At 35.3% G+C, this 24,849-nt stretch overlaps 1 protein-coding gene across 2 annotated transcripts in view; it reads left to right on the top strand.

Annotated features, from left to right (window-relative positions):
- Rgs17 (regulator of G protein signaling 17) overlaps positions 1-24,849 on the top strand; it is a 126,956-nt gene that overhangs the window by 44,323 nt on the left and 57,784 nt on the right. The window contains exon 2 of one of the 2 annotated variants that reach the window (XM_063232923.1): positions 16,773-16,815. The exons of the other annotated variant lie outside the window; for it this stretch is intronic. The gene's annotated coding sequence lies outside the window, so the exon portion shown is untranslated. The remainder of the gene's footprint in view (positions 1-16,772; positions 16,816-24,849) is intronic. 2 annotated transcript variants of the gene reach the window in all.

The following is a 24,849-nucleotide window of genomic DNA, read 5'->3' as shown; positions in this document are numbered from 1 at the left end:
TTCTTGTTTTCAATTGTTCCAGCTAACCAGCTCCATTTTCCTCACCTCTGCAATTGAACTGCTATGCAGATCCTGTGACCATCATGAAATAGCCCAGAGTATTCTGTGGTTCTCATTGACTCCATATAATTAAATTCAGTAATTTTTATGACTTTTGTGTCACCATTAGAATCCATTCTAGACTAAAACAGAGAAGAAATTTGTTCAGCCATTTTAGTTAGCTGTTGGATCTCTACGAAGGCCAGATTCTATCTGTATCTAAACTCTGAGGAGTAAGACTGAATGAAGTTCAGGTACTGCAGAGAAAACACCACTTACTCTATTCTACTTTAATAAAGCTTTAGTCTGGATGGTGGAAGCTCTGTTGCTCTGATGACATTGAATATCGACCCTTCTACCACCTTTCATGTCATAAGACCAGTTCTCAGGGTTGTCATCTCCTCTGTCTGCTAAATGAAAGAACTAGCCAGACATCACCTGGTCATTCATTACCTCACTTTCACAAGCCGAGTCACATGTCACTCCTGAGCATCACTGAGTAATACTGTCAGTATTTTTACTTAGTGATAATGAGGTTTACAAAGTTTGCCCTTTCAGGTTTTTCTTTGTTAAAATAGGCCTTTCGCCCTTTAAATTTAATACCCATTGTAGCGGTTCTTGCATTTCATTTGGAAGATTTAAGTCATGGAGTTGTATTTGCTGAATCTTATTTGTTTCTCTTTCTTTCCTTCCCCCATCAATATTGTCCAAAAGTTAATGACTCTTATCCATCAAGATTAGTACTAACGACCTTATTTCCATAAAAACAGACTCCATTCTGCCAGCTTCTTCTGCAGGCTTGCCTGTAGGAAAATGATCCATTAGTTAAGAAATTATAAAATATTTGTCTCCCATAAATTTGTGGCCATGACAGACATTCTGTTCTAGCATTTTCTCAAAAGAGAAAAAATTTAAATCGCTGATGATAATTATCACTATTTTTAAAACGTTTCCTAAAAATTAATCAAGAAAACTTTCAGTCTCATGATATATTCTTTGTAAACAGGACACAAATGTTTTCTCACTATTGGAATCTTTATAAACATGTAATTAAATATATAGTCTTCTCTAGGAGATGAAGCCTGAAGTTTGTGGGAAGACAGAGAGGTTCTTTTTAAATTTAAAAAAAAAAAAGAACCTCCAGAAATAGGTTTAAGGTCATTTTGAATATTTTCTGAGTACCATGCTATGAATGAATAATGCAAAACTACAAAGTTTACTTGTACCTTTATAAGTAGAAAAGGATTAAAAAGTTAAAATATAGCACTGTATACGCTAGGAGGAAGAGAGCCATTTCATCAATAAGATGTAGCAATAAGAAATAGGTTTAATATATCCAACACAAAAACTAAAAGAACTACCATGAAAACTTCTAGAAGTGGGAGATTTTTAACATTTCTTTCTGAATAATTGATAGAACAAGTGGACAGAAAATCAGAATAAAGAAGCTTGAGTAACAACACCCACCAATTGAAAGTAATTGAAATTTACAAAACACTACATCCAAGTACAGGAAAATACATTCTTTTCAAATATCATGGAATATGTATCAAGATAGAATGTATTTTGAATTATAAATCAACTTTTATTTTTTAAAAACTAAATTAAGTTTTAAATAAACACTATATCATCTCATTTCAAATTGCATTAAATTTGAAAATAATGAGAAATAACTGAAATAGTCACAAATATTCACTAGTCAAACAATACAATTAAAATATAGATCAAAAGAAAACACATGAGGGAAATTAGAAAATGTTTTGAGTTGAGTGAAAACGTGTAATTTGTATAATTACTAATATCTATGAATTATACAAATTAATGGACACATACATTTACATATCATGCATTTATCAAATGATAGATGGGCATACAAAATTTTTATTTTGCTGTTAAAGCAATAATTAGATGGGATTTGACAACACTGAAGAAAGAGTTCAACTCAGATACAATTGTAGAATAATCGACTAAAACAGAGAAACTTGAATTCAAAATTAATAGAAAGGAATAAATAGCAAAGGTAGTAGAAATCATGAAAATAAAAACAACAGAACTGACACAAGGGGCTGGGAATTTAGCTCAGTGGCACAAGCACCTGCCTGGCGTGCACAAGGTTATGAGTTCAATCCCCAATCCAAAAAAAACCTAAACTGACAAAAGTAATAAAATTAATAGAGGAGAGAATACTGCTAATATCTGGAACAACAAAATATTACTCTGAATCATGAAACATTAAAGAAAAGAAGGAATGCTATTAATAATTTTATGTCAACAATGGACTGTTTGCATGGAATGAGCAAATTCCTTTAAAGAAATATGAATAAGAAAGGAAACTGTAAATGTACCCACGTCTATAAAGTAGTGAATTCATAATTTTTAAACTTCCTCCAAAATTATACCCAAAATCCTGTTTAAGTCTCTCACATATTTAATGAAGAAATAATACTAATATTCACAAAATCTTTCAGGAAAGAACGAGTTGTTCCTGCTATTTATGAAAAGTAAATCAAAGGAAAACAACAGATCAATTTCCCTCATATAAGCAGATGCAGAAATCATTTACATATTGAATATGCTGTTCAAATCCAGCAAAGTGTGGAAAGGCTAATATATCATGACAAAGTGTTTATTCCAAGAACATTTGGCTTGATATTTGAAAGTCAGTTATTGACTATACTTCTAGAATAAAAAAAAACTACACGAGTATACTAATATATATGAAACAGCAGCAACAAAATTCAACACCCATTTGTTCATTTGTGATTAAAGAGAAAATAAGCAAAGTAGGAAGAAAAAGAAAGAACTCCCTGAATCTGCTAGACAGTATCTGTGACAAAGGAACAGTTAGTTAGTCCTGAATGGTGACACCTGAAATGCTTTCCTTCCGCGATCAGAAACAATCTAGGAATTTCCACTGTTTCTTAGTCTCAGCCCTATGTCATATGTCCTGAGCAGTGTAATAGGGCATGAAAAAGGAAACATAGCTTGGAAAGGAAGAAGGAAAGGTGTCATTTTTCCCCTCTGCTCTGAGTATCAAACCTAGGGCCTTCCCACACACTGAGCTAAATCCCTAGCCATTTTATCTTATCTATCTTACCTCATCTCATCTTATTTTTTATTTTGGGGGGGGCAGGATGCCACTAAGTCATTAAGTTGGCAGCCTGGGCTCTCTGCCTTTATTTTTAGAAAGTACAGTTTTTGTAGAAGATCTTAAAGAGTTTGCAAAAGCAAATGGAAGAAATCTACAGCTGAGAATTTAGCCAATTAGAATAAAAATTTAATAGGCAAAAAGCTATTTATTTCTATGAGCTAGTAAAGAACAACTAAAATTGAAACTAAATACCATTAATAATACTTTTAAATCTAAAATACATATAAGTAAATCTTTTTAAAATGTACAAGATCAGAATTTTGAAAAGCTAACAGCACTGAGAATTTGAGACATAATTACATGAAAAGAAACCATGTTTGTGGATATTTTTAGGATTTAAAATTTTCCCCAAGTTAAGTGAATTCAGTCTCAATCAAAACTTCAAAAGGCTTTTTGTAAAAATCATCAAAGTAATTCTAAAAACTACATACATAAATGCAAAACATCTTGAAAAGCCAAAACAATTTTGAAGTCAAAAAGTATACAGTAGATGAGTTTACACTAACTGATTATAAACTTTCCATAACGACATTATATATATATATTGCATTATACTGTACATTTGCACATACTAGGGACTTCAAAACAGACCCGTACATAAAAGGTCAGTTGGTTTTCTGTGAAGGTACAAAGGCATCCAATGGATATGTCACACATTTTCAACAAATATTACTGAAAAAATGGATTCCCCTCCCAGGACTAAAATGTGTAATGTATGTGTACCAACTCCCCATGATGAATTTAATCATGTACGGTGTTTATTCCATGTACTATGTTAATTGTGTAGTGTAAACATGTCTTCATAAAAATTAAAAAACAGAACAATGGATTTTCATATTGAAAAGTAATGAACCTTGACTTTCACATTCTGTGCATTATTTCAAAATGCATCCTAGCCTTAAATGTAAAATTTTAAATTATACAGTTCACAAGCGAAGGAGAGGAGGTGAAATAATAATAGTAGTCAAGGAGGTAGGAGATTCATGATGATGTGACAAAAGATTTCTTAGTATACAAAAGGCAGAAAAAAGATATACATACTCAATTTCACAATGAAATCTTTTGCTCATTTAATGAAACTATTAACCAAATGAAGAGACAAGTCACAGATTCAGAAAAAAACAACACGAGTACTTGCCAAAGAAATCATTTCTAAAATATATAAGGTACTCTTTCAGTGCAACATAGTTTAAGAAGTTTAAGAAGTAGGCCAAATATTTGAATGAAGACTTTATCAAATGAGAGTTGTAGCAAATAAACACATGGAAAGGTTTGTATTGTTCATCATCAGGGAAATACAAATGTATGAATTCTTGTTTAACACTAACATTTACTCAAAGAAGTAAGTGCTGATATTATCATACTCTTCATTCAGACATTGAGTAGCTATCTAGCTCCAAAAGTCAATATCCTCAGCCAATGTACTGTGCTGTAATTAATATAATTTTTTCATGAAATGTTTCTAAAATATTAAAATCACTGCAAACCACTAGAAAGAAAATTGATTTTTTTTCTGTAGTTTCTAAATTATTTAAAAGATGTATTAAATCAAAATACAATTGCCCTTAAGTAAATGAATATAATTTTACTCCATATAGGATACTTTGAAAAGAAACATCAGTGCACTTGGGGTATAAGGCTGATTTTTCTTTTAAGGACATAGTCTTGCTATTTGGCCCAGGCCAGTCTGGAACTCACTTTGTTGGCCAAGTTGTCCTCAAACTCATGATCCTTCTGCTTCAGGTATCCATCATTACTCCTGGCTTAAAGCAGATATCTTTTTAAAATGGTAAATTGTATAAACTAGTAGTAGGAATGTTATTTACTAAATGAACATTTTTCTCCCAAATACGGTAAAGCTTATCATTGCTAATAAGTAACTCAGATGTTATCACAGTATTCCCACAAACATTAGTTAGAAATGGTTCCAAAATGTGATTGAACATTTTTCTCATGACCCCCACCTTCCATATCAAAAAACTTTGTTATAGCAGAAAAGTATTAAAAAATCTTGGACACTGAATACTGTACACTGTACATATGTCAACTAATAAGTAGTCTAAATAATGGGAAATGTACCGATCATTCCCAAGCAACCCACATCACACTATTATCTTCTTTCTTGCAAAATGATGCACATAATTTGACCCTGATCTGGCAGAAAAACACCCCCACTTATTCACCTTACTCATCTGCGGATAATTTTACTTGTAAAAGGTTACCATTTAGTTTTTTTCTCATGATAATTTTCTTTTTATTTTGTTCCAATTAGGAAATTTAAATATATAAAATGGAAGTACTATTTATAACTCTTCAATGGCTTGAAACTTTACTTCTGATATATAATACTTCAGTGTTTGTCACCAAGAATGGTGACAGTCTTAATCTCATACTACACTGTCACACTTAGTCAAATTAATGATAATGTCATAGTATGAACTAATACCCTCAGCATAGTAAAGTTTCCCTATTATTTAAAAGTAGTTTTTTCTTTCCAATAGTATCTAATCAAACTCATCTATTACATCTGGCAACATATTTGTAGGGCCTTATAATCTAGAACATCCCTCTCTAATTGTCTTTCAGCATCTATTTTGTGAACCTTGGAGAGCTGTATTTTATAATTTCCCATAGTTGCATTTGTCGATTGTTCCTTCTCAGTGTCACTTTGTTCCTCTTTTACTTCTATAATCTGAAAATCAGGCCTGGCAATTGGATGATATTCATGTAAAATAATTTTGGGCAAAAAATGTAGATGACTACTTCTCTTAATTGAAAATATTCATTCTTTTTTTAAAAGTTTATTGGTACAAAGTCTTTAAGTTTATTGGTTAATTTAGATATGCATAATGATCAGATTCATCATAGGGAATTTGATATATTTTGATTCCTCTTTTTCTAAATCCCTTCCCCTCCCTTAAAAGCGTTGTTTCCATTTTGTCCTTTTTTAATCCTTTTTATCCTCTTTTCTTGCCTCCTTCCCCCTCCCTAGTTCATCTTTTCATATGAACACTTTCATCCTATTTCACAATATGTATTGTTCATTTCAATCCTTATTTACAAGTTCTTACACCAGAGAGACAATGCAATATTTACATGTGTGCCCTATTTCTTTCACTTAGAGTATGATCTGAGGGTGCACCCATTTACCTAGAAATGTGCCAAGTTTTTCCTTCTTTATGGATGAATAGTACTCCATTGTACAAAAAAAGTATCCATTCCTTGGTTGATGGCCGTGAGAGCTGTTTCCAGGATTTGGCTGTTACAAACTATGCTGCTGTAAATGTGGGTGTGCAGATGCTTTTAATTCTTTCGAGAAGATACCAGAAGAGGAATGACTGGGTTGAATGGAATCTCTAATCCTAGTTTTTTGAGGAATCTCCACATAGATTTCCACAGTGGTTGCACCAGTCTGCACTCCCACCTACAGTGGAGAAGGGTTCCCTTCTCCCCACAGCGCCCCCGGCATGTTCGGGCCTCCTTTGTATGTCTGGCTGGGGTTTGGGTTTTGTTTTCCTCTTTTCTTTCTTTCTTTCACTGTTTAGGTTTCTTACTTTTCTTTTTGTTTTCTTCTGTTCATCTTCTTTCTCTTTCCTCAACTATTTCTCTTGATTTTTTGATATTTTCATGTGAATGAACATTGTCTCTTCTCCTTCTAGTTCACTTCAACATTTTTCCACTTCCTCTTTCCCTGTTTGTCTCTTGTGTTCTCCAGGTTCTTAACGTTTGGGAGCTCATTCTTTGCCCTCCAGGTTTGCTTCTACATATCTGTCCTCATTTATTTAATGAGGACTTTCCCCTTGATTCCTCTGAAATTTCCACCCCCACAGGATATAATTCCTAGTATATGTTGAATTTTGTCATATCTATGTAGATACTCATTCTTATTAATATTTTTTACACATTTGTGTTATTATCTGTGTGTACAATGGCTATAGTGAGAATAGCAATATTACTAGGAACAGAAAACCTACTAAGTGAAGTTTAAAGTTTTTTTGCTTGTATACTACCTAGGATGTCCAGCCAGAGTGTGATATTTGAAAACTAGTTGATTAGACTTTTTTGCATAGTTATATTATTAATTTAACATACACTGTGCTTATTTGTTTATATTTCTGTTTGATTTCACATTTTTAAATTTTAATTTTGGAACATGAAAAACAGGGTTCAACTATATGAAAAACTATGTTCTGAGAAATCCAGTTGTCCCAAATTCTGCTACTCTGCTCCTACCAGCCCCATAAGAAAGTGTTATCATTATCTGACTTGTCACCTGTGTCATTTTTTAGTAGAAGCAATCAAATACGTGTGCATGTGTCTGTATATGAAATTGTGTAGTTACACTCAAAATGACACATTTCATTTTTCTTCTGTTTCACACAGAAACACACATGAACCTACAGCCTACCCTTCTTTTCTCATTTAGTATAAATTACTCCCTATCTGTCAGTGATCTTACCATTTTTCAGAGGTGGACAGTCCCCTACTGCATAGTTATGGGAGTTTTCCTAGGCACTTCTAACCAGTCAGACTCCGAAGACTGTCAGTCAGCCTCTAAGCATGAACTTCTGGAACCCCAAGGACAACTCTCTACAGTAATCCATGCAGCCATCCAGTCCATACTAATGACAGAGTGTAGGGCAGCTCAGGATCTGTTTTGCGCTGGTGACACTCCTCAGTTATGAGATGAGATGCATTAGACAAGGGAAGAGACACAAATGGAGACAAAGGCAGTGAAACACCCTGGCATGCACAGAAACCAATACCTCTTTAACAATACAGGATGCCCAGGGGGCCTACACGTAGGCACAAAAGTCACTACCCTCAGTGATGGCATTTATAGTTTATTTACAATTCTTCTCAGTCCTCATGCAATTTATAAATAAGAATCTTCTCATCAGAGGCTTTGTTACTAGAATACGATTAATGAATATTCTACCTTTATCTAGTCAGGAATGCAATGTTGGAGAGTTCACCAGTAATTAAATCCTCGTGGAAAACAAAAAGAACTTGGTTAACATGAACTTGGTGTATCATACTTTATTCAATCAGCCACCATTTTCATGGACATTTTGATTATTTCCAATCTTTCTTACTGCAAATAGTGTGTTATCATGTAAATATGCTGTTTCCTGTTTATAGAGATGAGTATTGACAGATTTGAAACACGAGCTTTTGTTAGACTTGCCAAATCCCACCCCCCATAAGGCTTGAAGTATTTTGTCTTCTCTCCTGTCGTGTATGAAAGTGATCGTTTACCCACAGCCTTTTTTCTTTTTTTACTTTTTTATTGTTTAAGTATTTCTTTCTTTCTCTCTCTTTTTTTTTTTCCTGTCTTTTTGAAAGAAGGGTTTCATTATGCAGTTCAGGCTGGCTTTGAGCTTACTTTGTAGCCCAGGTTGGTCTCAAACTTGCAATGATCCCCCTGCCTCAGCCTCCCAAGTGCTGGGATTACAAACTTCTAAAATATTTCTTGAAAAACAATTATACTTCCACTTCATGGGAACAAACAAAAAACACATTGGCTATATGGAGTATTAAAATATAAAAGTGATAAATCTCACCACAAAATTTATAAGACCTACATACAGAAAACTAGGAAACACTCAAGAGAAATTAAAAATTTCAAGAAATGTTTAAGGTGAAACACTTGAAGATAATTTTCTATGCAAATCTAAAAGACTTGAAATCATTAAAATAATTTTGAAAGGGAACAAAAAACTTTGGAAGGTTAACACATTATTTCCAGAATTAATATACATTCATAATCTTATTTATTTTTTCAGCCTCTCACACCAGGGAGATAATATGATGCTTGCATGTATGAGTCTAAATTATTTTAACTTACAAGTATGGACTCAAGTTGCATCCATTTACCCACAGCTTTTCTTATAGATATGCTTGTTGTCAAGCTTTTGATATACAATTCTGATACTTAAAAAATAGTACGGGAATCTCTATGCACTATAATTTATATTTACTTTATGTTTAGATTGAGTTTTGTTTTCGTATATTAAAATACAATTAAATATTTCTTTTTAGTGAATCATCTGTTTATATCTTTTTCTGTATTTTATTAAAGTTTTAGTCTTTAGTAAAGAGCTTGCTTTATCTTTAAACCCTCTATACTATAAATTAATGTATGCTTATGGAAGCAGGGTTTTTGTTTTGTTTTTGTCTTGCAAGATGTTTTCTCTACAATTAGAGCATGGTTTTCAAGGCTTTCCATTCTCATAGGTTATTTAAAAATGGCCCATGTTTGCTTGTTAGATTGTGTATTTCCATTTTTTTACTTCGTGTCTGGAGTATGTTTATAATGTATTCTAGGACAGAGTATAATGTTTAAACTGCTTTTATTTCTTTTTTAAATAACATTTTTCCAGCACTATTTCAAAGAAATCTTTTCACTTTTACTCTATGTTAAACTTGAGGCCTTTTTCCCTGTACATAGTGTTAATCCTCAAGTATGTGTAGTGTGAATAAGAAGAATGGAGTTTTGGATAATAACAAGTTAAATTATTGTCAGTCCACTTAAAGCTAGTTTACGTAATTTAATCTATGTAAATTTTTAAACATGGAGAAATGTATAAATTCACTGATTTATATTATTTTGTACTCATCATTTTGTAAATTCATCCAGCTGAAATAATTAGCCCAGGTTTACTCTCTCTTTTGATGGGCACCGAGGGAAGGCAGCTCGTGATTCCATCCTGAACTGCACAAGCGGGGGAGCAGATAATGGTCTGCTTTGCCAAGCTGTTTCTCTCTTAGTAATGCACTTCAAATAAGTGAAAAGCTCAAAAATGTGGATTTTAGTTCCATCTATATGAAAAACTTAGGATGGAAAAGCAACAATATTCTATATTGTAACTTTTTTTTTTTTTGGTACCAGGGTCGAACTCAGTGCCTCTTACTTGCCAGGCAGGTGCTTAGGCACTGAGCTAAATCCCTGGCCCATATTTTAATGTACAGCAAAAAAAAACAGTCAACTAGTTCATCTACAGTCCTTCATTGATACTAATCAAGGACTCCTGTATGCACAAAAATCCTTTTAAAAATATTATCAACCTAATAATGACAATAAACATCATATTCATAATTGAGAGTAAACATTCTCAACACGATAAGCATTATATTATAAATAATATATGTTTAAGTTATAAACAATATGTTTGTCATATTGAGAATATCTACTTACTACAACTAAGTAGAGATTACTAGTACTGTGTTGTGTTTATAGCTCTTAGATACATAACCTGAAAGTTGTGATGACAGGCTTTTTCTTGCCAGTTACAGAATAAAATATTTTTATTCAACTCGCCGTCATGCTAGAATGGTAACTGGAGAGTCCCACACGTGTCTGACCCCCAATCTGCTTTATCAGGCAGTTCCCTACTGAAGAAGCTGTTGAAAATGAAGTGTTCTTAGTAACACCTTTCACGTCACTCTTTAAAAGTGAGGGAACATATGCTAGGGATATATTATTAAGAGAAATATGCTCATGGTGAATTGATTTTACTCACCTGTTAAAGCTCAGGACACTGCCTTGTCACCACAGAATACTGCTTGCTGAGTTTTGGCTGCACTGCTTGTATGTAAATGAATGGTTAGAAATAAATTCAACATTATACAACAAGCAACAACTTTGGAAATGTAAGAAAATGTGTGAATTTGCCTAAAAGGTAAGAACTGATCTTTTATTGGAGATAGTAGGATGGGATTAATTTCTTCCTCAATAGTTTTTTAAGCACTGTTTTTTTTTTTTTTTAATTTTAAGAGTGACCTGAAAGAGCTGGGCGTGCTGGCACATGCCTATAATCCCAGCACTTAGGAGGCTGAGGCAGGAGGATCATTGCAAATTCGAGAGCAGCCTGGGCTATAGAGTGAGCAAAGCTTAGCCTGAACTGCATAGTGAGACTCTCTCTCTCTCTCAAAAAAAAAAAAAACAACACACAAACAAATAAACAAAGAGTGATCTAAAACACTCATCTTAAAAGTCCTAAAATATGTCTGAATTCTAACACATCCCTTTCAGTAAATTTAAATTCATTTCCTTCTTATTTTAGGGTTTAAATATCACACTTGGAAACATATGATAAGAAAAAATAGAGTACTTTCACTACAATTTATCATCGGTCATTGGGCTCATGAACACACAAGATATATGGGAAAATGGACCAACAGAGCAGACTTTATGGCTCGATATTCACCATTTGTCCTGCTGGAAGACTGATCCCAGAAGAATGATGTGTAACAGCTACAACAATGGGTTTGACCTGTGGTAGACACTGGCTGGAGGTCAAAAGGAAGGCACAGGGTGTGACTGGACATTGTATTTTGTGCAGTTACCTAGGTTAACTGATGCTCCTGATACTGCTAAGATCATAGCTTTAGTGGAAAACCTCATGTCACCCAGGTCTTCCTGTCCCTAGCTTCTGTTAGATATCTTCCCTCCGTATGTCTGTATGATGGGCAGCATCACCTGTTACTACTATTACTTAAACTCAGCATACTGCAGTGTCCTACAGGATTTCCCGACATTTGCTCCCAATTGTTCTTAACTCATTATTAAGCAAAATGTGCCTGCCACCCATTACCTGCTGACACACTGACTAATAAACACACTGAAAATTCCACAGAGTATCCTCCAGGTATCCAAGGCATGCCTGTGGCACTTCAGGCTGAGTCTGGAAAAGAAGCATGTGCTGATAGGACTTTCCTAAGTGGAACAATGCCATTTGTAGGACAAGAGAGTCACTGTAGCTCTTGGATTGGGGTTGACAATAAATTGAGAGGATGGAGCAGAAGAGGTTAGTTACACGGAAGAAAGATTTTATTTTCTTTCTTTGAGTGAATAACACTGACAATGTTTTCCGAAGTATTTTAAAAACTTCCTGGGGAGCCACATTTGCAGTGAAGATAGTGCTCTTTATTGCAAATCAAGCAATGGATTTTCATTGCAAGCTATGTTAATGAAAGCTGATAACCATCAGTAGAAAAAATAAGTAAGAAACTCATTTTGGGCTCATTATGAACTGCACATAGTAGGAATTCATATGTGCTCACTGATTTTTCTGAAATTGTAAATCTCTATTTATAAGCATCAATCTACATATTTTGAATCTTGGATCAGATATTTTCATAGTTCATATGAAATGGAAGCCAAGTATTTCAGATTCACTTATAGGCTAAACCACCAATAAGGACTTAATAAATACTGGGTCTTATAGGCTCCCTGGTGAATAAAATAACTCTAGTGGTTTCAATTTTTTGTGGGAAGATTTAGAATCATAGATCATCAAAAGAGATTAACAAAGTCTTTCATCTTGGATGGAACTCAGCTAACCATTAGAGAACAAAAGCAAACAAATAATACAAAATAAAGCCAATCAAAAGAAAACAGTGAAAGTGATACAGGACTTCAAAACGAGATAATGGAAAATCAACAATGGCTACCATAATACTTCTTGTTATCTTCAAAATAGCTGCTCATACCATAAGACATAATAAAATCAAACAAAACAGAACAAAATAAAACCAATCAAAGCAAAATAATGAAAATGATACAAGACTTCAAATCAAGATAATAGAAAATCAACAGTGGCTACCATAATATATTTTGTTGTCCTTGAAATAGCTACTTGTGCCATCAGATACAATAAAATCAAGCAAAACAGAACAATGAAAATGATACAGGACTTTAAAACAAGATAATAAGGAATTAACAATGGCTACCAAATTGAGAAGGGACTCTCTCATAGTTACTGTACTGCAATAGATGCTCAGACCACTGGCCTTAGGCCTGCAAAGTCAAATACTAAAAACTACAAGCATTAAATTGGTTTTTTCCTACCTGAGTAAGCTATCATCCCAGCCTGTGTTTCTTTGGATCAGCTGGTTTCTTATGGAATTATGCGGCATATGGGGGGAGGTTGGCTCTTCTTGGCTCCCAGTCCATGTACTGGCTGGCTCACAGAAAAGGGTTGGTTTCTTGTTTCTCCTCCTGGTGATTTGCATGGCTGCCATGAGCTCATAAGAGGAGGTTGGCTTATTTCTCTTCCTGGTGGCCTGCAGCTGCCACTAACTCACAGAAAGGAGTAGGCTTCTTGTTTCTCCTCCCAGGAGCCCATGGCTGCCACTGGCTCCCCAGCTAACTTCTTAATGGGATCTGGAATATGCTTGTTACCTAGAAGAAAGATTTGAATGTAGGTTCTTATTTCCCATTATGATCATTGCTCAACTCCTCTAAAAGACTGCCCTACAAATCTGTAATCAAATAATTGAAATAGACTAAAACCAATCAAAATCAAGAATAGAAGTATTATTGGTCTTTGAAACAAAATGATAGGAAATCATCAGTGGCTACCATGTCTCATTTTCTTTAGCGTAGTTTATACTGTCACACATAGTAAAATCAATTGTTGTAAACCCTGTAGAGAAAGTTCCAGGCATATATAAGCCTACACATGTACATCTATTCTTTCTGTATTAGAGGGAAAAACAAAACAACAAATAAATACCTATAACTAAAAGTCCAAAACAATAACAATGTAGGCTTTCAAAACAAGGTGGCAGGGACATAACAAATACTGTTGTCCTGCATAGTTATCTTCAAAGTCTTACTTGAATTACCAGATATAATCATGCAAAATTGACCTAATCCTACAGATGCTGTTTTGTTACAAGAACTAATATAATTGATAGTACAATTATCTTAGTAATCTTAAGACTATATATACAAATTTATATCTTACTTTTTTTCCTCTTTTTCCATGTCTGAGTTATATTTTCCTGTTTGAGCAGTTTTTTTACCCTTTCACAATATTTATTGAAGATTTGGATCTTATTTACTCTTTCAGTTTCTTAAACTAGGGAGACAATACGGTATTTACACATATGAGTCTGATTTATTTCACTTACGAGTATGGTCTAAAGTTTCTTCCATTTACCTATAAAAGCCTCAATGTAGTGTTTCTTTATACCTGAATAGTATTCCATTGTATAAAAATACCGCATCTTTTTTGTCCATTCCTCAGTTGATGGACATTTGGGTTGCTTCTCAGATTTAGCTATTACAAATTGTGCTGTTGTAAACATGGATGCACATGTATCACTGTTCTATGATGTTTTCAGTTCTTCTGGAATGTCTTAGTTACTTTTTACTCGTCACTGAGACAAAATACCTGAAGCCCAAAGTTGGGAAAGGAAAGGTTTATTTTTTACAGTTTTTGGAGGTTTCAGTCCGTACTCAATTGGCTCCAAGGCAGGCTGGCATGGCTGGGCCCTAGTTCATGGCAGCTGCAAATAGCAAGCAGAACTAGCAAAGAGCAAGACACCTTCTTCCTGCCATTATATCACATCCTGGCTCCACCCCTATGTGGGTGGAGCACTGACACCATCAATCCAAGCACTAGACAATGAACCATCATAAATGCACAATGCAAACTCATGAGGCCTGGGAGCCACAGACATAAACCATGACATTGGACTATGTCCATGAGTAGAATAGCTGGGTTAAATGGGACTCCAATCCCAGCTTTTTGAAGAATGTGCACACTGATTTCCATAGTGGTTGCATCATTCTACACTGCCACCATCAGTGCAGAAGCGTTGCTTTATGCCCACGACCTCTCCAGAATTTGTTGTTGGTAGTTTTCTTTATCCTGGCCATTCTTTCTGGAGTGAGATGGAATTTCAATGTTGTTTTAATCTGCATTTCTCTAATGACCAATGATGTTGAACATTTTTTCATGTATTTATTTGCCATTTGTATTTCTTCATTTAAGAAGTATGTATTCATCTCAGATGCCCATTTTTAAATTAGGTCTTTGATTTTCAGGGGCCTGATTTTTTAAATTTCTTTAGATGTTCTAGACAGAAGTCCTTTGTCTGAGGGACAATTGATTAAGATTTTTTCCTAATTCATAGGTTTTCTTTTCACTTGGTTGGAGATTTCTTTTGACATGCAAAAACTTTTTAATAAGATGAGATCCCAGTTGTTGATTCTGGGAAGTATTTCCCAGGTAGTTTGATTTTTGTTCATGAATTCCCTGCCGACCCCTGTGTATTCAAGATTTCTAGCTACTTGTCTTCCAGTAAATTTAGTGTGTCTGTTTTAATAGTTAGATCTTTGATCATTTTGACGTTAGTTTAGTACATGGTATAGGCATGGATCTAGTTTTAGTTTTCAGAATATAGAAAGTCAGTTCTTCCAGCACCACTTATTAAAAAGGCTATCTTTCTTCCAGTGAATGTGTTTGACCCCTTTGTCAAAGATAAGGTGGCTGAGGGTGTTTGTGGTTGTGGTTGTATCTTCTAATCTATTTCATTGCTCTTTAGGTTTGTTTTTATTCCAGTACCATGCTGATTTTATCACTGTAGCTTTGTAGTATAACTTCAAGCGAGGGATTGTGATGCCTCCTGCCTTGTCTTTGTTGCCCAGAATTGCCTTTGTTATTCTAGGTCTCTTCTGGTTCCAGATGAATTTTAGGAATGATTTCTCTAGATTTGCGAGGTATGCTAGTGGTATTTTGATTGGAATTTCATTAAATCTGTATAACAATTTTGGGAGAATGGCTGTTTTCACAATGTTTACTCTTCCTGTGTGTGAACAAGGAATGTCTTTCCATTTTCTGAGATTCCCCTTTGATTTCTTTTTTCAGAATACTATAATTTTCACTGAATAGATCTTTTACTTTCTTTGTTAGATTGTTTTCTAAATATTTCATGTTTTTGGATGCTATTTTGTAGAGTGTGGTTTCTTTTATTTCTCTCTTAGTGAGTTTGTTGTTTATGTACAGGAATACTATTGATTTTTGGGTGTCAACTTTGTATCCAGCTACCTTGTGAACTTGGTTATTACATCTAGAAGTCTTTCAATGGGGTATTTTGGGTCTTCTATGTAGAGTATCCTGTCATCTGCAAATAATAACCTCTAGTTTAACCTCTTTCTTTCCTATGTTTATTTGCATTATCTCTCTGTCTTGTATAAATTCTCTGCTAATATTTCTAGCACTATATTGAATAGTAGTGGTGATAGTGGACAGCCTTGTCATATTCCTGATTTTAGAGTGAAAGCTTCCAGCTTTTGATCATTTAATATGATGCTGGCTGTTGGTTTGTCATAGGTGGCTTTTATCAGATTGAGGTAGAGACCATCTATTTCAATGTTCCATAAGGTTCTTATCATGAATGAGTATTGTACTTTATCAAAAGCTTTTTCTGCATCTATTGATATGATCATATTTTATCTTTGGTTCTATTGAAATGATGTATTACACTTAATAATTTGCATATATTGAACCATCCCTGTATTCCTGGGATGAATCCCACTTGGTCATGGTGTATAATCTTCTTGATGACTTGCTGTATTATGTTTGCCAGTATTTTATTGAGGATTTTTGCATCTATGTGCATTAGGGAAATTGGCCTACAGTTCTCGTTTTTGGCTGGGTCTTTCTCTGGTTTTGGTATTAGAGTAATATTTGACTCCAGGAATGAGTTAGGAATAATTGCTTCTTTTTCAATTTCATTGAAGAGTTTCAGGAATGTTGGCATTAAATCTTCTTTAAATTTCTTGTAGAATTCAACTGTGAATCCATCAAGATCTGGACTTTTCCTTATTGGTAAGTTTCTAACTACATTTTCAATTTCATTAACTGAAATTGGGTTATTCAGCAGTTTCTTTTTGATTGAGATTTGGTAATTCATGTTTCTAGGAATCTGTCCATTTCTTCTGTTATCAAATCTATGAGAGTAAAGGTTTTCAAAGTAGATATTGATGATCTTCTGTATTTCCACAGGATCTGTAGTGATTTCGTCCTTTCATTTCTTATTGCATAAATTTGAGTTTTTCTTTCCTTCTTTTAATAAGGTTGGCTAGGGAATTATCAGTTTTATTATTCTTTCAAAGAACCAGCTCTTTGATTCATTGATTCTTTGTATTGTTTTATTAGTCTCTATTGTGTTGATTTCCACTCTGAGCTTTATAATTTGTTCCCTTCTCTGGGCTTTGGGCTTCAGTTGCTCTTCTTTTTCTAGATGTTTGAAGTGTAGCATCAGGTTATTTGTGTTCATTCTGTTTTCCTGATGTAGGAATTCACAGTAATAAATATCCCTCTAAGAACTGCTTTCATTGCATCCCATAGGTTCCAGTAAGTTGTATTTGTGTTTTTGTTTACTTGTAGATATCGTTTGATTTTTTTTCTTTAATTTCTTCTGTGATCCATTGATAGTTCAGGAGTGTATTAATTAATTTCTATGTGGTTATGGATTTTTGAAGTTTCTTTTGTCATTGATTTCCCATTTGATAGCACAATAATCATATAATATGCATGGGATAATTTCATTTCTTTTGCAATTATTTAAGCAAGTTCTGTGGGCTAGTATATGGTCTATTTTAGAGAATATCCTAAGTGAAGCCAGGAAGAATGTTTATTATGATGCTGTTGAGTGGAACACTCTGTACATATCTACTAAGTCTATTTATTCACAAGTTTGATTTAGTTCTGTTATTTCTTAGCTGGCTTTCAGGCTAGATGTTCTGTCTCTTTGTGTCAAAGGGGTGTTAAGGTCTCCCATTAGAGTTATTTTATTGCTTATTTGAATTTTTATTTATATTAATATGTGTTTTACATATCTGGATGCTCCCATATTTGGTGCATATATATTTAGGATTGTTATCTCTTCCTCTTGAAGTTTTCCCGTAACTAGTATGTAGTGATTTTCTTTATCTCCTCTGATCATTCCTGGTTTGAAGTTCACATTGTTGGTGAACACTGCAGGCATCCCTGCTTTTTGGGGGGGGGGGTGAGGGGATCCCGTTATATGAAATATTATTTTTCACCCTTTGGTTTTGAGTCTATGAATTTCCTTTTGGGTTAGATGGGTTTCTTGTATACAACATAGGGTTCGATGTTGTTTTTTAATCCATTCTGCCATTCTGTTTAATTGATGAATTGACTCCATTTATATTAATGGTTATAACATATATATTGGCTCATTTTTGTCATGTTTTCTTTCTGTTGTTGGTTCTGCACCTTTCCTCTCTCTTTAATTGTCTGCTCTGCTTAGTGGCTTTTATCTGTTGGTGTTCTTGGAGTCATAGTTATTTTTATGTCTACCTAGAATATCTCTCAATATTCTTTGTGGGGTTGGTTTGGTGGTCATGGAGTTCTTTGTCATGGAAGTATCTTATTTCTCCATCAATTCTGAAGGACAGTTTTGCAGGGTACATCAGTCTAGGTTGGAAATCATTTTCCTTTAGGATCTGAAATACTTTACTCCATGCTCTTCTTGACTTTATTGTTTGTGCTGAGAAGTCTGTTGTGATTCTGATAGGCTTTCCTTTATAGTCTGTCTCTTTTCTCTAACAGCTTTTAATATTCTGTTCTTATGTTGAATTTCTTGGATATTGATTATTATATGTCTGAGTGTAGATTTATGTTGGTTATTGCTAATTGGAGTTCTACATGCTTCACTTACCTGTATATCAGTCTCCTTTCCCATATTTCAGAAATTTTCTACTGTTACTTCTGTAAATAGTCTTTTGATAGCATTTCTGTTGCCACCTTCTTTGTTGTTTACACCTGTCAAAGTTATATTATTTTCTTTGATTCATCTTGCAACTGTTGAATTGTTATTTCCTGATGGCTTATTATTTTAACAAAATCTTTGCGCTTGTGTTCACTAGCTGCAGTCTTGTCTTATAAGTCTGAAAGTTTGTCTTCACATTCATTCAGACAATTTTGCCAGCTTTCAATGGAATTTTTGATTTCCTGGACATCTCCTTGAATCTGTTTCATGCCTTCTATTGCTTTTTTATATATTGCTCTTTCACGGTACCCATCTTTTTGCAGTGATGCTCAATTTTTTTAAACTATGTCTTCTTTAGATGTGTTCAGTATTTCTTTTATTATGTTTATCATTTCTCTTTTACCTGGGAGATTATTTCTGATCTGAGTTCCTTTACATCTTCATGGAGTTGCTTTTTACTTCAGTTACTATCATTTCAGAAGTTTCAGGTGCATGGCTTACACTTTCTTCTATGTCCATGTCTCCTAGGCTTATTTGGGATATGCTGAGGGTTTGAGATTGCATTTTGCTCTTTTGTTTTGTCATTTTGCTATATTCCCCTGAGAAGTCAAATACAAGGTCTCAGTAACTTCCTGGGTTGAAGATGTCTGTCCATACTGTAGGCAGTTTGCCCAGTTGAGCGGGAGATGTTTGGCTGTCCTTACCAGGTCCCTGGTGGCACTCAAAGGCTCCCCAGATGTGGTGCTTTGCACTGAGTGGACCTTCAGTACATCCCACATGGCTCACTGCAGCTCTCCAGCTCCTTGAGGTTACTGGGCAGGGCCCAAGTTTTGAGTAGTGCTATGGCTGAATGGTATGTGGAGTACACTGGGCAGGCCTTCAGCTCATGCCACACGCACGGCACACCAAAGCTCCCTAGCTTCTTGAGGTCTCTGGGTAGAGCCCTACCATGTTCTAAGCAAAGATCCACAGCTGCACAGCTGGGTAGAGTTTGCTGTGGTGGGCTTCAGTTCGTACACAGTGGCTTCCAACTACCTGAAAATTGCTTGGGAGAGCCCAGCCCTGACTTGAGTGACCATGCAAAAGTTCCAGATTGTTCAGGGATGCTGGGCAGGGTCCTATCTAGTTCCAGGCAAAGTCCCATGGCTGCACAGCTAGGTAGGGATCACTGTGGCAGGCTTCAGCTCACAGGTGGTAGTTTCTGGCTACCTACAGGTCATTAGGTGGGGCCCAGCCAGTAGCACTTTTAGATTTAAACCTCAAGTGGAAATTAGCTAAATGTCTCATGCCTAAGTAATTTATCTGGATACACACACACACACACACACACACACACACACACACACACACAGGCACAATGTAAATATATAGCAATATCTCATAGCTTTCTTCTGAGGGTTATATGAGAATGGTGTGGAAACCCAAAGAATAACAAAAGAATTACCTTCATCACTCTTCTATTTAATTCTGCAATCCATTTCTACCCTACTCTGTAACACCCATTATTACAAGTTCTTGCTTATGAGTCTAACATTTGCTGAGACCTATGATAACTATCATGTGTGTGAGCTTAATATTTCAATGGCTTATGAATTATATGAGATAGAGTAATGCAGTGGCATTTTTCCAACAGTGTGTGAATTGTTTATATTTTTCATACTCTTTAGTAGTATTTTTGTTTCTACATAACAGCTTATTGGACTAAATGTGCAGCCTGCACTGTTCCAAATGCTGAGAATGCAAATAATAATTTAATAGCTTCTGGGCCGGGGATTTAGCTCAATAGCATAAGCACCTGCCTGGCACATGTGAGGTCATGAATTCGATCCCTAGTACCCCCCCCCCCAAAAAAAAAAAGTAAGCTAAAAAAAATAGTAGGCTCCTTCTACTCAGAACCCTTGTAAAGAAAATACAAAGGCTTAAAAATAAGGGTTATTAACTTAAATTGAAAGTTCAATACATGCCTTGTACTATGTTGATTATAAAGATCTTTTTGTCTTATCCTCACACCCTGATAAATTAGGTGATGCTGGTAGGACTCATTGTAGGACTCAAGTGCTAAGGTAACTTGCCCAAAGAGTCAGAGAACTGTGAGACAGTATGTTCTCCCTAACAGTACTCATTTTGACCTTTAGATAAGGGAGAACATGACTACTCAGTGTGTGGCCTATGGATCTGTGCTCCTCTGCAAGGTATTTCTTAAGAGTCTGCAACTCATAACAAGTGATAAAAGTGAGAGTAAGCTTTAGAGACTTTTAGAACAATTTGTCATAGTAATTCTATGTCTTTCTAATCTAATAGTAAAAACTAAATTATGCTTGTATTTTGCATTGATTCTTTTCATTTTATCACTAATGTTCATGGTATTTGGCAAATTATTGCTCATGGCTGATTGAAAATTTGAAAACAGAAAGCATCCTTGACCTGTATCACTATTAGTTGTGAAGGGTTAGTAAATCAGAATGACTCATGGATGAAGCAGAGATTATAACAATACAGCTAGTGATAGCTGAATACTTACTATGCATGCATAGTTGTGATTGGTTCTATATACTCTCAGTTTTTAAACACACATACAATTATAAAATAGCCGTACAATAATCCTAGATCTTTATGAAGCAGATAGGCACTGTCCCTATTTTATCTGATTATGTTCTGGACATTGCTGCCAATATCTGCTTCTCCACCCAGAGATATTCTTTGCTGTAAGTTGGACCACTGAAGTTCCTTTCATTAGTGATGCTCTTAATGGACACATAAGGACAGCGAATCATCATACTTTACCATCCACCTAAGAAAAGATTTTTAAAAACTGTCATTTTGCTTCTTATCTTTTTTCTGCTTTCAGAGGGTATTTTAGTGTGGGAAGTTGGCAGTCACTGTGTAGGCCTTCTGGGTTGAGCCTTTCCTCCTTCATTATACACAGCCTTTCTAATAGCTGCTGCCTACTTCTGGGATGAATACATGAATGTTTTACTATAGGTGAAGAATGCTGATTAAATGATTTCTGTCACATGTGTTCTTCCTTGAGTTTAGAGTGTCACTAAAAAAGAAAAAAAAACTGGTGTGAACTTTTTAACAAGATCAGGACCAGTTTATTGAAAATATTTTATCCTAAAGTCACAGTTATTGGACAAAGTTATTTCAATTGAATAGATAAGTCATGTACTAGAATAAAAGATGACCATGAATCCTCCCCAGCTCCTTTTCACCTTGGGTAAAAGGGCTTTTGGAAACGCTTACTCATTATTTGTGTCTTTTTTTTTTTTTTCACCTTTTTTTTTTAAATTTTATTTTAGGAGAAAAGAAAAAAAAAGCAGGGAAAGGGTACAAGTTATACAGATTTACAGAAAAAAAATGAACAGTAGGAAATCACTAGTTAATGGATTACATATTGTCATCTTAGAAATAATTGTTCAAGTCACAAAATTAAAGCTTGTAAAGTGGACATTCCATCAATGATACTGCAAACAGTTTTGTTCATTGATCCAATAAAACTCTGTGATATCATTTTCTATCTTATACACTTAAATATACATGCAGTTATATAGTTTGGAGCACTTTCTTTTCCTCTCTTTTGTACCATGACTATTACACATTTTGGGTTTCATTGCTCCCACGGTTCTTATTACTTTTTTGGAAGAGAGTAAAACCAAATGTGACATAACAGAACAGAATCGGTCAAGTCAAAAGGGTGGGCATAATAGATAATGTAAAAACATAATACAAGGTGATCCACAATGGTTACCATAATGCCTCCCGCTATCTCTAATGAATTGCCTATATCGTTAGTTATAATACAATTGAATAAAACAGTAAAGAATAAAACCGACAAAACCAAAACATTGGAGACATTGTAGGTCTTCAAAAGTAGATAAAAGTGAACGAGAATGGGCGTCATAATGAATCTCATTATCTTCACAGCTGATGCCTAAACTTTCGAACCTGATACTATCCAACAAAACAGAATAGGGGAACATCAGTTAAAAACCAGATGGTGAGAGTAATACAGGGCTTTAAATCAAGGTAATGAAAAGTCAAAGTGGGTTACTATAATATATCCTGCTATTTTTTTTCCTTTAATTAAAAGGATAAAGATAAAAAAGTAAATAATGGAGTGGAGAATGAGATAAAAGAGGGCATAACAACGAAACAGCGCAGATCAAAATATAACCATTTAAGCAGAATAGTGTTTCACCACCAGATAATCCTAACCTAAAAGTAGTTACCGTATTGTCTCTTTCTTTGAAATCCTTGAGTACAACTTCGTATACTGTAGCATTAAGTATATCAAAACAATGTAAAACCATTCAAGAGAATGACAGCATTATAGAGTATTTAGAATTGACTAACAGAAAATGAACAATGGTTTCTGTATAATCTCCTTGTCTTTAAAAGGTTTTTGCTTATACTATCGTACATAATAAAATCCAATAAGATACAGCCTATTTAGACCATTGGAGACAGAAGGACAAAAGCTAGATGAGACTTCAAAACAAGATGATACTAAATCAGTATTACCTATTAAGATGTCATTTTCTCCAAAATAGCTGTTCCTATCATCCAATCTTCTCTGCCTCATTTCTGTTGAGCTCTTTTTCTGTCAGTAGCTGTCAGTTTGTCTTCTTCATTTTGTTCTCTGCTCCATTCGTTGTGGCCTCTCTGCCATTATTTCTGGATTCTTTGTATTTTTCTTTTTTTAGAATATCCTGCAATACTCTCTGTAGAGTTGAATTGGTGGTTGCAAATTCCCCCAGTTCCTCTTTATCCTGGAAGCACCTCGTTTTTCCATCAATTTCCAGGGACAGTTGTGCAGGATATCTCAATCTTGGCTGGAGATTATTATCTTTCAAAGCTTGAATTATTTCCCCCCACGCTCTTCGTGATTTGATGGTTTGTGCAGAGAAATCTGCTGTAATTCTGATGGGTGTTCCCTTGTAAGTGATCTGTTTCTTGTCTCTGACAGCTTTTAATATTCTGTTCTTGTATTGAATTTCTGGAATTTTTATAATTATATGCCTGGGTGTTGCTCTGTTTGGGTTGTAGGTAGCTGGGGTCCTGTATGCCTCATACATCTGAGTATCTTTACCTTTTGCTAAATTAGGAAAATTCTCCTGGATTATTTCTGTGAGTAGCTTTTGTAGTTCACTTGTTTGTGTCCCTACTTCTTCTTTTATGTTCTTAATCCTTAAGTTATGGATCCTCTTATCATCTTCTTGTCTTTGTATTATTGCTGTTTGTTTCTTTGTTATTTTTAAGAAGTTTTTCATTTCATTCTCCCATATTACAAGTCTGCCCTCCAGTTCAGATAGTCTGTCCTTAGTTTCTTTCAAGCTGTTATGCCAGTCTTCGATAGACTTCTTAGTATCTTGGTAGTCCCTTTGAACCTGCTTCACGTATTCTATGCTTTCTCTGTTTTCTCCATCAAACAATTCTCCCCTTTTTTTCTGTTCTTCCATTCCACCACCTGTTTTTTCTTGGGTGGTACTTAGCATTTCTCTAACTATTCTGCATACTTCTAGCTTCAGGTCGTTGATAACTTCATTCCTGAATTGGTCTATGAGGCTCTCTATATGGCGCCTTATGTGTATTGGTGCGGTGTCTGCTATTGCCTGATTCTCAGAATTGGGGGCCGAGGAGCCTTTCTTGTTGCTGCCTCTTCCCATGCTGCCTCTTCTTCTCTGTTCCTTATATATGCAAGCTTATATAAGAGGCCCAGCTTCTCTCCCAGTCAGCCACAGCCTGATCGAATTGTGCCAGTTAGGTCTTCCCGCTCACCGCTGCGCACCAGGGAGTTACGGACCAGGCAGCCTACGCGTCTCCCCTCCCGGCCACCGTCAGGCTCTGGGATCTGGGTTGGGACAGCCTACCAGGTCCACCGGCAGCGTCACGCAGGCCAGGCACTTTTCACCAATCCTGCCCGAGAGGGCGATGTGTGGCTGGAGTCGCCACCGCGCCCTCCTCCTGCAGGACTGCTCGGGCCCAGAAAGTCCTCTGCTGGAGTCAAACTGTGGTAGAGTGTCAGTTTCTCTCACTCACCTCACCACAAGTCAGTGCACGCCTCTCTGCTGTTCGCAGATTGCCGTTCTCAGAGCTTCTGCGCGTCTCTCTCCTTCCTGAGCCAC

Source organism: Cavia porcellus, unplaced genomic scaffold (genome assembly GCF_034190915.1).
Source record: "Cavia porcellus strain 051 isolate PalLab524CR breed Dunkin Hartley unplaced genomic scaffold, mCavPor4.1 scaffold_22, whole genome shotgun sequence".
NCBI lineage: Eukaryota > Metazoa > Chordata > Mammalia > Rodentia > Caviidae > Cavia > Cavia porcellus.
Note: the sequence above shows the minus strand (reverse complement) of the source record. Positions and strands in the feature narration are given on the sequence as shown.